We start from the raw sequence: 10,685 nt of genomic DNA, 5'->3' as shown, positions 1-10,685 counted from the left end.
ATGCCAGGTAGTGATGGAGCTGAGAATCAGAGGCAGAGGCAAAATACCTGAGCTAAAGTTCAAACAAGAGTCAGAGCCAAAATTGGAGCCAAGAGTCAGAACCGGTGTACCCGAGTCAGGGAAAGCCGTAGCAGAGCTGGGTCTGGGGCAGGAGCAAGGCTGGGGCAGGGCTGGAACCAAGCAAGGATGCAGGAACAAGGCAGGTTCTGTCTCCGCAGCAGGCCAGGGACCTGAGCCTTGTTGCACAGACAGCTTCCTGAAACTCCCTCCATGCTTAAATTATGAAGTCCAGGAGTGCTGCCAATTGGGTCTTCGGAGGGTGGCACTTTCTGTGGTACCTGGGGTTTACTGTGCATTGATCATGGCTGTGCCATGGCTACCAGATGGCGGTCTGGTGAAAGTGTCAGTCACCCAGAGCCCTGACTGGGTTCTAGCCCACCAGATCCTTACGTCTCCCCACCTCTTCAAGGGTGTCCCTGGAGTGTCACTGGGCCACGTTTGTTTGGATGGTCCCTGTGAAAATTATCCACCAGTTCAGGGGCATGGACATAACTAGCAGGTTCTCAGGATCACTTTTTGGGGCCATAGCCTCCCCAATCTATGAAATACCACAGCCTGCCCCATTTCAATTTGGAGTCCAATATGGCTTGGATGTCATATTCTTTGTGATCTTGAACCGGAACCAGCAGCAGCAGTAGTGGCTGCATCCTGTTGGGGAATGGGTTTTCCATGTATGGCTTTAGGAGGGAAACATGAAAGACAGGATGCATCTTGAGAGACCTAGGTAAGGAGAGTTTGAGCAAAATGGGATTGATTTTCTGACAAATTCAATAAGGTTCGAGGAACTGATGGTCTAATTTGTGAGATGGCCTGTTCGTGTGGAGATTTTTAGCAGATAGCCAATCCTTTCTGGCCCACTGAAAAACTTGGTCTCTCCTATCTTCTATGGTCTGTGTACAGTTTGTAAGCCTTCTTAGCATCCTTGAGGTGGACTCTTACCTCTTCCTGAATATGGTAAATCTGCTGAACCAAGTTGGCTGCTGCCAGGTTCAGGGAGGCTATCAGCAGCACAGGGTGGGATCACAGGTGGAACCCTTGACTGGGAGAAGTGTGCTCTGCCCAGTGGAAGCATGGCTGGCACTATTGTGCATAAACTCAGGGTGAGGCTGGAGGCTGGACCAGTCATGTTAGTGATAGTTAACAGACCATTCTAGATATTGTGCTAAGATTTGATGCCCTCTCCCTATCCTGCCATCCCTCTGAGGGTGATATGTCAAGGGGGCACAGGCTTGGACATCTAGTAACCAGAGGGCCTCACACCAGAAGCATGAGATGAGCTGTGGCCCTCAATCTGAACTGACACTGTCAGGACGCCCATGGAGGCAGATGACCTGAATCATTAGGAGCTGAGCAGCCTTCTTGGTGGAAGGCAAGTGGTCACAAGGGACAAAATGTGCCATCTTGATCCATGACCATCAATGCTGGCATATAACCATTGGATTCAGAGAGTTTTACAATGAAGTACATGGAGACAGTGGTGCAGAGCCTGGACGGGGTTTCTAGGGGCACAGGGGTGCTAAGCAGCTTAGTGCATGGGAACTTGGTACAGGTGCACAGATGGCTAGTGTTAGGAACCAGTGTGCAGGTGGTCTGGCCTATTGGCAGGGGCTGGGAGAAGTGGTTGGGAGTCAAGTTGGAGTTGGTAACCAGAAGATGAGTCAGAATTGGAAGGCAACAGTCAGGAGCAGCGCTTAGGGGCTGAAGCCAGAGACAAGGCACGGATCAAGCATGCAGCAGGAGCAAGGCAGGAACTGACAGCAAGGGCAGGAATAAGGCAGAGCAGAATCTGGAAACAGGAGTTAGATGCAAATTGCAGGATTCAGGCAAGAGTGCGGTCCGATGTGGCAAGAACAGAGTCTGCATGTTGCACAGACAGCCCTTCTGAGTTACTTCCTGGCTTAAGTAGTGGGTGCAAGCCAATCAGGCAACTGTACACCGGTGGTGTTCTGATAGGACTTTCTGTGGGGCCTGACCTTCCAGGATTGAAGTGTTGCTTCATCTAGTTTCACTGGGGATGACGAGAGAGTCAGAGACCCAGCACCCCAACAACCCTGGATTCTCGGCCTACCAAAACTGCAAATCTCCACCCTTGGATCCTTATAACAAGTGTTGACATAAAAAAGAAACCGGAGGCTAGAAGATGGGTTTTGAGGTTTTAAAATGGCCTACTAGGGTGTTGTCATGACACAGTTGCAGGACCTCCCACCAGGGACACCCTGGCAAAACATACACGTGACCATCGCCATATATTATTCCACCCCACTTGAAATATTGCCTCTTGGTCCTGCTTCTTGACCATTCTAGGGGGTATGTCATCTCTTTGACTAGTTGGTCATACCATAAAGCCAACAGAATTGTGATGACCAGAGGTTTATGTAGTGAGGCATTAAGAAAATTGCAAGGCTCAAGGAGCTAAGGTTGTTCCTGGCTAGTTCTTTATTCTCTTTTGTAACATTCCCCCCATGCAGAACAGAGCAGCAGCCTTACTGTTTTCAGTTCCCATATGGTAGGTGATCATAAAATCAAAGTAAGAGAAGACTAAGGCCCACCTGAGCTATTGTTGGTTCAGTGCCCTGGTCTTGTGTAAATATTCTACGTTTTTGTGATGTGTGTACACTTTCACTGGGTATTGGGCTCCCTCAAGGTAATGGCACCACTCCTCAAAGGCAGTCTTGATCACAAGCAATTCTTTGTTAAGGATCTCATAATTTTGCTCCGCTGGGGTGAGCTTACAAGAATAGTAAGCACACAGGTGCAGCAACTTCTGGGGTCCATGTTTCTGGGAGGGCATAGCTCCAACGGCTATGTTGGATGCATCAGCCTCCATAATAAATGCTCAAACTGAGTCTGGGTGCACCAGGATGAGTGCAGTGGTTAAAGCAACTTTGAGCTGTTCAAAGGCATGCTGACTTCAAGCAACCAGACAAATTTGGTGGTTTTGTGGAGGAGGCTGTCACAGGGGTTATTTGTCCTGAAAAATTTGGGATAAAATGCCAATAAAAAATTTACAAAGTCTAGAAAGCATTGCTCCTCCTGAGTACTCCAGGTGACTGCCCACTTCCACCTTTTATGGGTCAATCTTAATGCTTTCTGGAGAGAGGGTGTATCCCAAAAACTCTGTGGTGGTTTGGTCAAAGGTACATTTCTCTAATTTTGTGAACAGGCCATGCTGTCAGAGCCTCTCCAGGACAGACCTAATCTTTCACTTGTGCTGCTTATGGTTTTCTAAAGATGTGTATATCGTCGAGGTAGACAACTACATACTTCAGAGTGTCCCTGAACATATCATTAACAAAGTGTTGAAGGTTACAGGGACATTAGTCAGTCTGAATGGCATCACCAAGTATTCAGTGTCCATAATGGCTCATCCCCTGCCTGGATATATACTAGGTTGTAGAGCCCCTTCCCCCACTGGTCCAGTCCAGTTTGATGAATATCCATGTGGCTCACACGTGATCTAATAGTTCTGAGGTTAGGGACGGGGGATACCAGTTCTGAATCATTACCTGATTCAATGTCCAATAGTCCACACAAAGGCACAACATCCCTCACAAAAAGGACTGGGCCCCCTGTGTGGGACATTAAGTGATAAAGCCTTTAGCCAGATTTTCTTGGATGTACACGTGGAGGGTTGCCAGTTCCAGTTCAGACATTGTGTAAATCCAACCATAGGGGACCTTTGCTCTGGGCTGTAGGTCAATGGAGCAGTTGTAATCCCAGCCTGAAGGTAGCATGTCTGCATTTGTTTGGTGTTTATCAGGGATGTGGGGGGGCTGAAGCTGGGGGTGGCCCCCACCCGCCAACTGCTGTGATCTGGGATTTGCTCAGGGGTGGGTTTGACTGCCTGGAGTGGGCTCCCAGATCCAATGACTCATCACTGATGATACGTAGGCAGACTTGCTGGCAATGCTCAGAAAGGAAGCTGACTTTCCATTCCCACCAGAGAACATGGGGTAGTGCTGTGCCAACCATCTGGCCCCAGGGATCAGGGGAAATGTGGGGAACAAATCACACTGAACTGTATCACCTCCCAGTGGCCCTGGATTACCGCTTCCAGGGGCACTGTCTCCTGAGTCACTAGTCCCAGGGATAAAAGGGTCCATCAATGGTTTCCACAAGATCTGGTGTAGGTTTCTGCTTGTGTGGATTCACAGGGTCCAGATAGTCTCAGCATCCGTAAAGTTGTAAGCGATGCCAGAATCAATGAGCACCCACTGCGATGGATCTGCCTGGCCTCACCTTGAATGCAGATCCGGCTACGCATTCTAAGACGTAGCAAGGGCCCAAGTGGCCTGAACAGGTTCCTGTCAGGTCTTGGGGTCATCCTGACTGCATCCAGACTTGGCCCCTTACAGATTCTGGGCACATTTGTTTCCCGATTCTCTGCTGGCTGGGCTCTATGAAGCCAGGGCATGTGCTGGCTTGCCACAGCAGGTTGTTGTGCCAAAGTCATTCCTTTTCCTTGGGAGTCAAGCACAAGCAGGCCAGGTCATCCTGCGTGGTTTGGGAGTCAAGCTTGGGGTTCTTGTCACAGGACATGGGCAAGGCAATGGCGTAACTCTATCTATTTATACAGAGAAATGCTTCCCATTGCTAGAAAGCCACTCAGTGCTACAGTGGAAATATAAGACTTCAGTGTTGTTATTAGGACTGGCACTGGCTTCTCAGAATGTTTAACTTTAGCTGAGCTGAGCTCTGGTCCAGGCTCCCACCTTCTTAGTGCCACTTTCGGATGCACTGCTACTACAAAGTGGAAGTAAAAAGCCAACCCCAGGAGGATCATAGGGGGCTTCTCCCGTGGCACAGAAATAGCATGCACAGCACAGCCAAGGGAAGGGGTGTGGCCAGGCCTCCCTTTGCCCCAGTGATTCCCCAGTTGCCCCCATTTTGCTTCCTTGGGGTCACTGGCAGCCAATGTAACTGAATGCAGCCCTGAGTCTACTTTAAATTACGCCAGGAGACCAGACTGGCACACATCCAGCCCAGAGCCATGGGAGTGCAAAGCCACCTTTGTGGCTGCTTCTCTGGCTGCTGAAGATCCAGGCCCCTCTATTTTGGGGGGTAGTTTCATGTTTGGATAACAATTTGACTGGCACTTTTGAGAAAGGCAAAGATCATAGTGCCGGTAGCTCACAGCACTATTGAAATTTCTACTGTACCCGAGACAGCGTTCAACATCTCTTGATCCCAGCATGTGTCAGGAACACAGCAGGTGATGTCACAAGAAAACTGTTTCTTTTATCAGACAGAGCTCTTCAAACCACAATTTGAGGACTTCAATAGCTCAGACATAGGTTAGGGGTTTGTTACAGGAGTGGGTGGGTGAGATTCTGTGGCCTGCGTTGTGCAGGAGGTCAGACTAGATGATCATAATGGTCCCTTCTTACCTTAAAGTCTATGAGTCTGAGTCTAACTCTTGGCTATTCAAGGACAATAAGACCAACTAACAGGTATCAGCAAGTTATAACCATGTGTGTTAAATCTAACAGCCTCAATCAAGCATTATGCCCCAGGCTAAGTCAGGAGTGGGCTTGTGGATGGCCTGGATGGTGGAGTATTGGGGAGAAATCAGAATTGAATGTGATCTATTCCATGCATTGTGGAGGCCTTGCTTCTAAAACTTAAATTCCAAGGGATTTAATACAATACCTGATTACAGGAATACCAGGACACCATTTACATAAGGCATCTATATTCAGGGAATCTGATCCTTCCAGGAACAATAACAATGTCTTAAATTATATTGTGGATTATAATCCTAGTGAGAAAAATATTGAAAACACCCTGGAAAGTTCCAGAACCTCAGTATAAAAAGAGCATTTTCCCAGATACACCAGTAGTATATCACAGCAACAAATCCACATCTAGTGATAAGATGAGCCACAAAGAATGAGGGGGGATTTGATAGCTGCTTTCAACTACCTGAAAGGGGGTTCCAAAGAGGATGGATCTAGACTGTTCTCAGTGGTACCTGATGACAGAATAAGGAGTAATGGTCTCAAGTTGCAGTGGGGGAGGTTTAGGTTGGATATTAGGAAACACTTTTTCACTCGGAGAGTGGTGAAGCACTGGAATGGGTTACCTAGGGAGGCGGTGGAATCTCCTTCCTTAGAGGTTTTTAAGGTCAGGCTTGACAAAGCCCTGGCTGGGATGATTTAGTTGGGAATTGGTCCTGCTTTGAGCAGGGTGTTGGACTAGATGACCTCCTGAGGTCCCTTCCAGCCCTGATATTCTATGATTCTATGTGAAACTAAATATTCCTTGGCAGTTAAAGAGAACAATTTAGGGCTTTTATAATCCCAGCTGATGAGGGGACCCAGCTACAACATAGTTATAATATCCCTTACTCAGTAATGATACAATTCCAATTTGTAGTATAGGTGACAAATTAATATTAATTCACATCTATGGAGGCTCCCGCTATGAAATCCCTGACAATTTTCTCCCCACAAAATACCCTGAAGCCACCCCCAAACAGGCTTGCGCTACCTGTAGTTTTCTTGGGAAAAAGGTCCATCGAATGTGTTTAGGGGGAGGACGGCAAGCTTGTTCCCCCTCACCTCTGGCATCTTCAGTGGGCAACTTCCCATCCCATCTCCTTGTGGTGGGGCATTGTTTGGGGCCGGGATGTGCCCATATCTCCCACATAAGGGTTTGGTGTGGGGGAAGCCTCATCTTAATATTAATGGGCATTTGTCCACATCTCTCACATTCCAGGGTGCAATCCAGACCAGTGAGGGACTGTGTCACCACAACCTTGGGTGCCTTACAATGCTTTGCTGTTGTAGCTCTCAGCCAGGGCCACTCACAAACAGCCTAATAGCATGCAGGTCACACCCTGGATGTCTGGGTATAGCTGCAGCCCTGGTCCAGCAACTCTGATCCCAGCCGCCTGTCAGCAACACTCCAGTCACACTCTGGCTTCCACCAGCCTTGGTTACCACTTGCAGGGTGAACCCCAACACACTCCTACTCCCAAATTTTCCCCCAAAAAACGTGTGTTTTACACTGTCCAGCCCTTTCCTGGACAGTTCAGATTGAAAGGTTTGCTACCCCTGTAAAAGGTCAATATGCAACTGTTTGCTACTTTAACTGGAGTTACCAAAAAGTTCAGTTTAAACACAATATTGGATCAGTTTAGACTGAAAATAAAACAAGTTTATTTAACTACAAAAGGATAGATTTTAAATGAGTGCAAGCATATGGTATTAAAGTAAAAAATGGTTACAAGAAAAGTAAAGATAGTAGCTAAAACTTAACAAGCTAGACTTGGTTCAAGGTGAAATCCTTACCACAGGTTCCCATCAACATTGCTGACCAAATTCTCAGGTCAGGACCTCTTTCCAAAGTCAAAGGGATGGCTCCTCTGTCATCTTAGGAGAAAGAGAGAGCATGTTCGGGGTGGTTTTGCCCCTCACTCTTATGCTCCAGTCACCATGTAAAATGCATTTTCCTGAGGGTTACCCCTAGATAAAGTTCCTTCCAGCTAAGGGTGGAGATATGGAGTCTGGTGGTGAAAGAGCTTCCATGCTGCTGTTTGCTAAAATGCAGATCGCTCTGCTCCTGCCCTCTTTGTTACCAAAGAATGACCACTTGACAGGTTTCAGAGTAGCAGCCGTGTTAGTCTGTATCCGCAAAAAAAACAGGAGTACTTGTGGCACCTTAAAGACTAACAAATTTATTTTAGCATGAGCTTTCGTGAGCTAAAGCTCACTTCTTCGGATGCATAGAATGGAACACACAGACAGGAGATATTTATACATACAGAGAACATGAAAAGGTGGAAGTATGCATACCAACAGGCAGAGTCTAATCAATTGAGATGAGCTATCGTTAGCAGGAGGAAAAAAAACTTTTTGAAGTGATAATTAAGATGGCCCATAGAAGGTGTGAGGAGAACTTAACATAGGGAAATAGATTCAATTGGTGTAATGACCCAACCATTCCCAGTCTTTGTTTAGACCACAGTTAATAGTATCTAGTTTGCATATTAATTCAAGTTCAGCAGTTTCTCTTTGGTGTCTGTTTTTGAAGTTTTTTTGTTGCAAAATTGCCACCTTCAAGTCTGTCACTGAGTGGTTAGAGAGATTGAAGTGTTCTCCCACTGGTTTTTGAATGTTATGATTCCTGATGTCAGATTTGTGTCCATTTATTCTTTTGCGTAGAGACTGTCCGGTTTGGCCAATGTACATGGCAGAGGGGCATTGCTGGCACATGATGGCATATATCACGTTGGTAGATGTGCAGGTGTACGAGCCCCTGATGGTGTGTCTGATGTGATTAGGTCCTGTGATGGTGTCACTTGAATGGATATGTGGACAGAGCTGGCATCGGGCTTTATTGCAAGGATAGGTTCCTGGGTTAGTGTTTATGTTGTATGGTGTGCGGTTGCTGGTGAGTATTTGCTTCAGGTTGGGAGGCTGTCTATAAGCGAGGACTGGCCTGTCTCCCAAGATCTGTGAGAGTGAGGGATCATCTTTAAGGATAGGTTGTAAATCTTTGATGATGCGCTGGAGAGGTTTTAGTTGGGGGCTGTAGGTGATGGCTAGTGGTGTTCTGTTATTTTCTTTTTTAGGCCTGTCCTGTAGAAGGTGGCTTCTGGGTACTCTTCTGGCTCTGTCAATCTGTTTTTTCACTTCAGCAGGTGGGTATTGTAGGTTTAAGAATGCTTGATAGAGATCTTGTAGGTGTTTATCTCTGACTGAGGGATTGGAGCAAATACGGTTGTATCTTAGAGCTTGGCTGTAGACAATGGATCATGTGGTGTGTCCGGGATGGAAGCTGGAGGCATGTAAGTAAGTATAGCGGTCAGTGGGTTTCCGGTATAGGGTGGTATTTATGTGACCATCGTTTATTAGCACAGTAGTGTCTAGGAAATGGACCGCTTGTGTGGATTGGTCTAGGCTAAGGTTGATGGTGGGATGGAAATTGTTAAAATCTCGGTGGAATTCCTCGAGGGCTTCTTTTCCATGAGTCCAGATGATGAAGATGTCATCAATGTAGCGCAAGTAGAGTAGGGGTGTTAGGGAACGAGAGTTAAGGAAGCGTTGTTCTAAGTCAGCCATAAAGATGTTGGCATACTGAGGGGCCATGCGGGTACCCATAGCAGTGCCACTGACTTGAAGATATATATTGTCCCCAAATGTGAAATAGTTGTGGGTGAGGACAAAGTCACAAAGTTCAGCCACCAGGTTAGCCGTGATATTATTGGGGATACTGTTCCTGATGGCTTGTAGTCCATCTTCGTGTGGAATGTTAGTGTAGAGGGCTTCCACATCCATAGTGGCCAGAATGGTGTTTTCTGGAAGATCACTGATGGATTGTAGTTTCCTAAGGAAGTCAGTGGTGTCTCGAAGATAGCTGGGAGTGCTGGTAGCATAGGGCCTGAGGAGAGAGTCCACACAGCCAGACAATCCTGCTGTTAAAGTACCAATGCTTGAGATGATGGGGTGTCCAGGATTTCCAGGTTTATGGATCTTGGGTAGCAAATAGAATACACCTGGTCGGGGTTCCAGGCATGTGTCTGTATAGATCTGTTCCTGTGCTTTCTCAGGGAGTTTTTTGAGCAGATGGTGTAGTTTCTTCTTGACAGGTGATTGCCAATCAGTGTTGATGACACCTGGCTAGACGGGTCAGCTTGTCCTTTGTCTTTGAGAAATCGGTTTGCCCCCTCCCCAGACTTGTCTGGCAAACACATTGTAGTAATAATTTCAGCTTATGTTCATATCTCTTAATATGCTTTTTGTACATACGTTACACAAGAATATTGATGATCATTGTGTTATTAATTTTTAAATTATACCTCACAAGCCATATTTTGCCCAAAAATTATTACAATAGGGTGTGAATACAGGGAAGATTTTGGTCACAACGTCCCAAAAGTGCTTCTTTACTTTGACACAATTAGTATATTTTGCTCAGGTGAAAGCTCAGGTGTGCTGCATCTCTTAACTGGGGGCAGGATTTTAGGTCAAACTGGCACTGTTGCACAGTACTACATGATACCAACACTAGAACTGCATGGCATTGCACTTTTTTATGGGGAATTCACAAGTTCAATTTTTTTTTCTGTTCTGGAATGGGACAAACACAAAACTTTCAAAATTCCCCACAAAATGAAGTTCAAAACCATTTTAGTGTCAAGGCGATTTAAATGTTTCATTTCCAGAACATTGAAACGTTTTGTTCCAATATTGACATTTAAAGTTTAATTTAAAAAAAATTGAAATAAAAAAATTCAAAACAAATATCTAAGCATTACATTCCAAAACTGTTGAAACAGAACAACATTACTGAAATGCTTCATGTCATTTTTTCTAACTGGGAATTTGTTCCTCTTCCACAAGCCTTTTCACTTTTGACAAATTGGCATTTTCCAATGAAAAAAATTCCCAACCAACTCAACCAATACATCATTGTAAAGTGCCTCTTGTCCTTTTAAACACAAACAGAACAATACAAAAGGCCTCACCCTTTGCTCACTTAAATCACTCTGACCTCTGGTGTGATTTCATTGGCTTCAGTGCAGTTACTCCTAATGTGTGCTGTCAGCCCCAAGTAGCTTGTTTTTAAAGTTTGAGTGTTTGAGTAGTTATCCATTAACATTAGACAACAGTGCTGTCTGT

Source organism: Mauremys reevesii, linkage group 11 (assembly GCF_016161935.1).
Source record: "Mauremys reevesii isolate NIE-2019 linkage group 11, ASM1616193v1, whole genome shotgun sequence".
Taxonomy (NCBI): domain Eukaryota; kingdom Metazoa; phylum Chordata; order Testudines; family Geoemydidae; genus Mauremys; species Mauremys reevesii.
The sequence above is the reverse complement of the archived record's forward strand: the minus strand, read 5'-3'. Positions refer to the sequence as shown.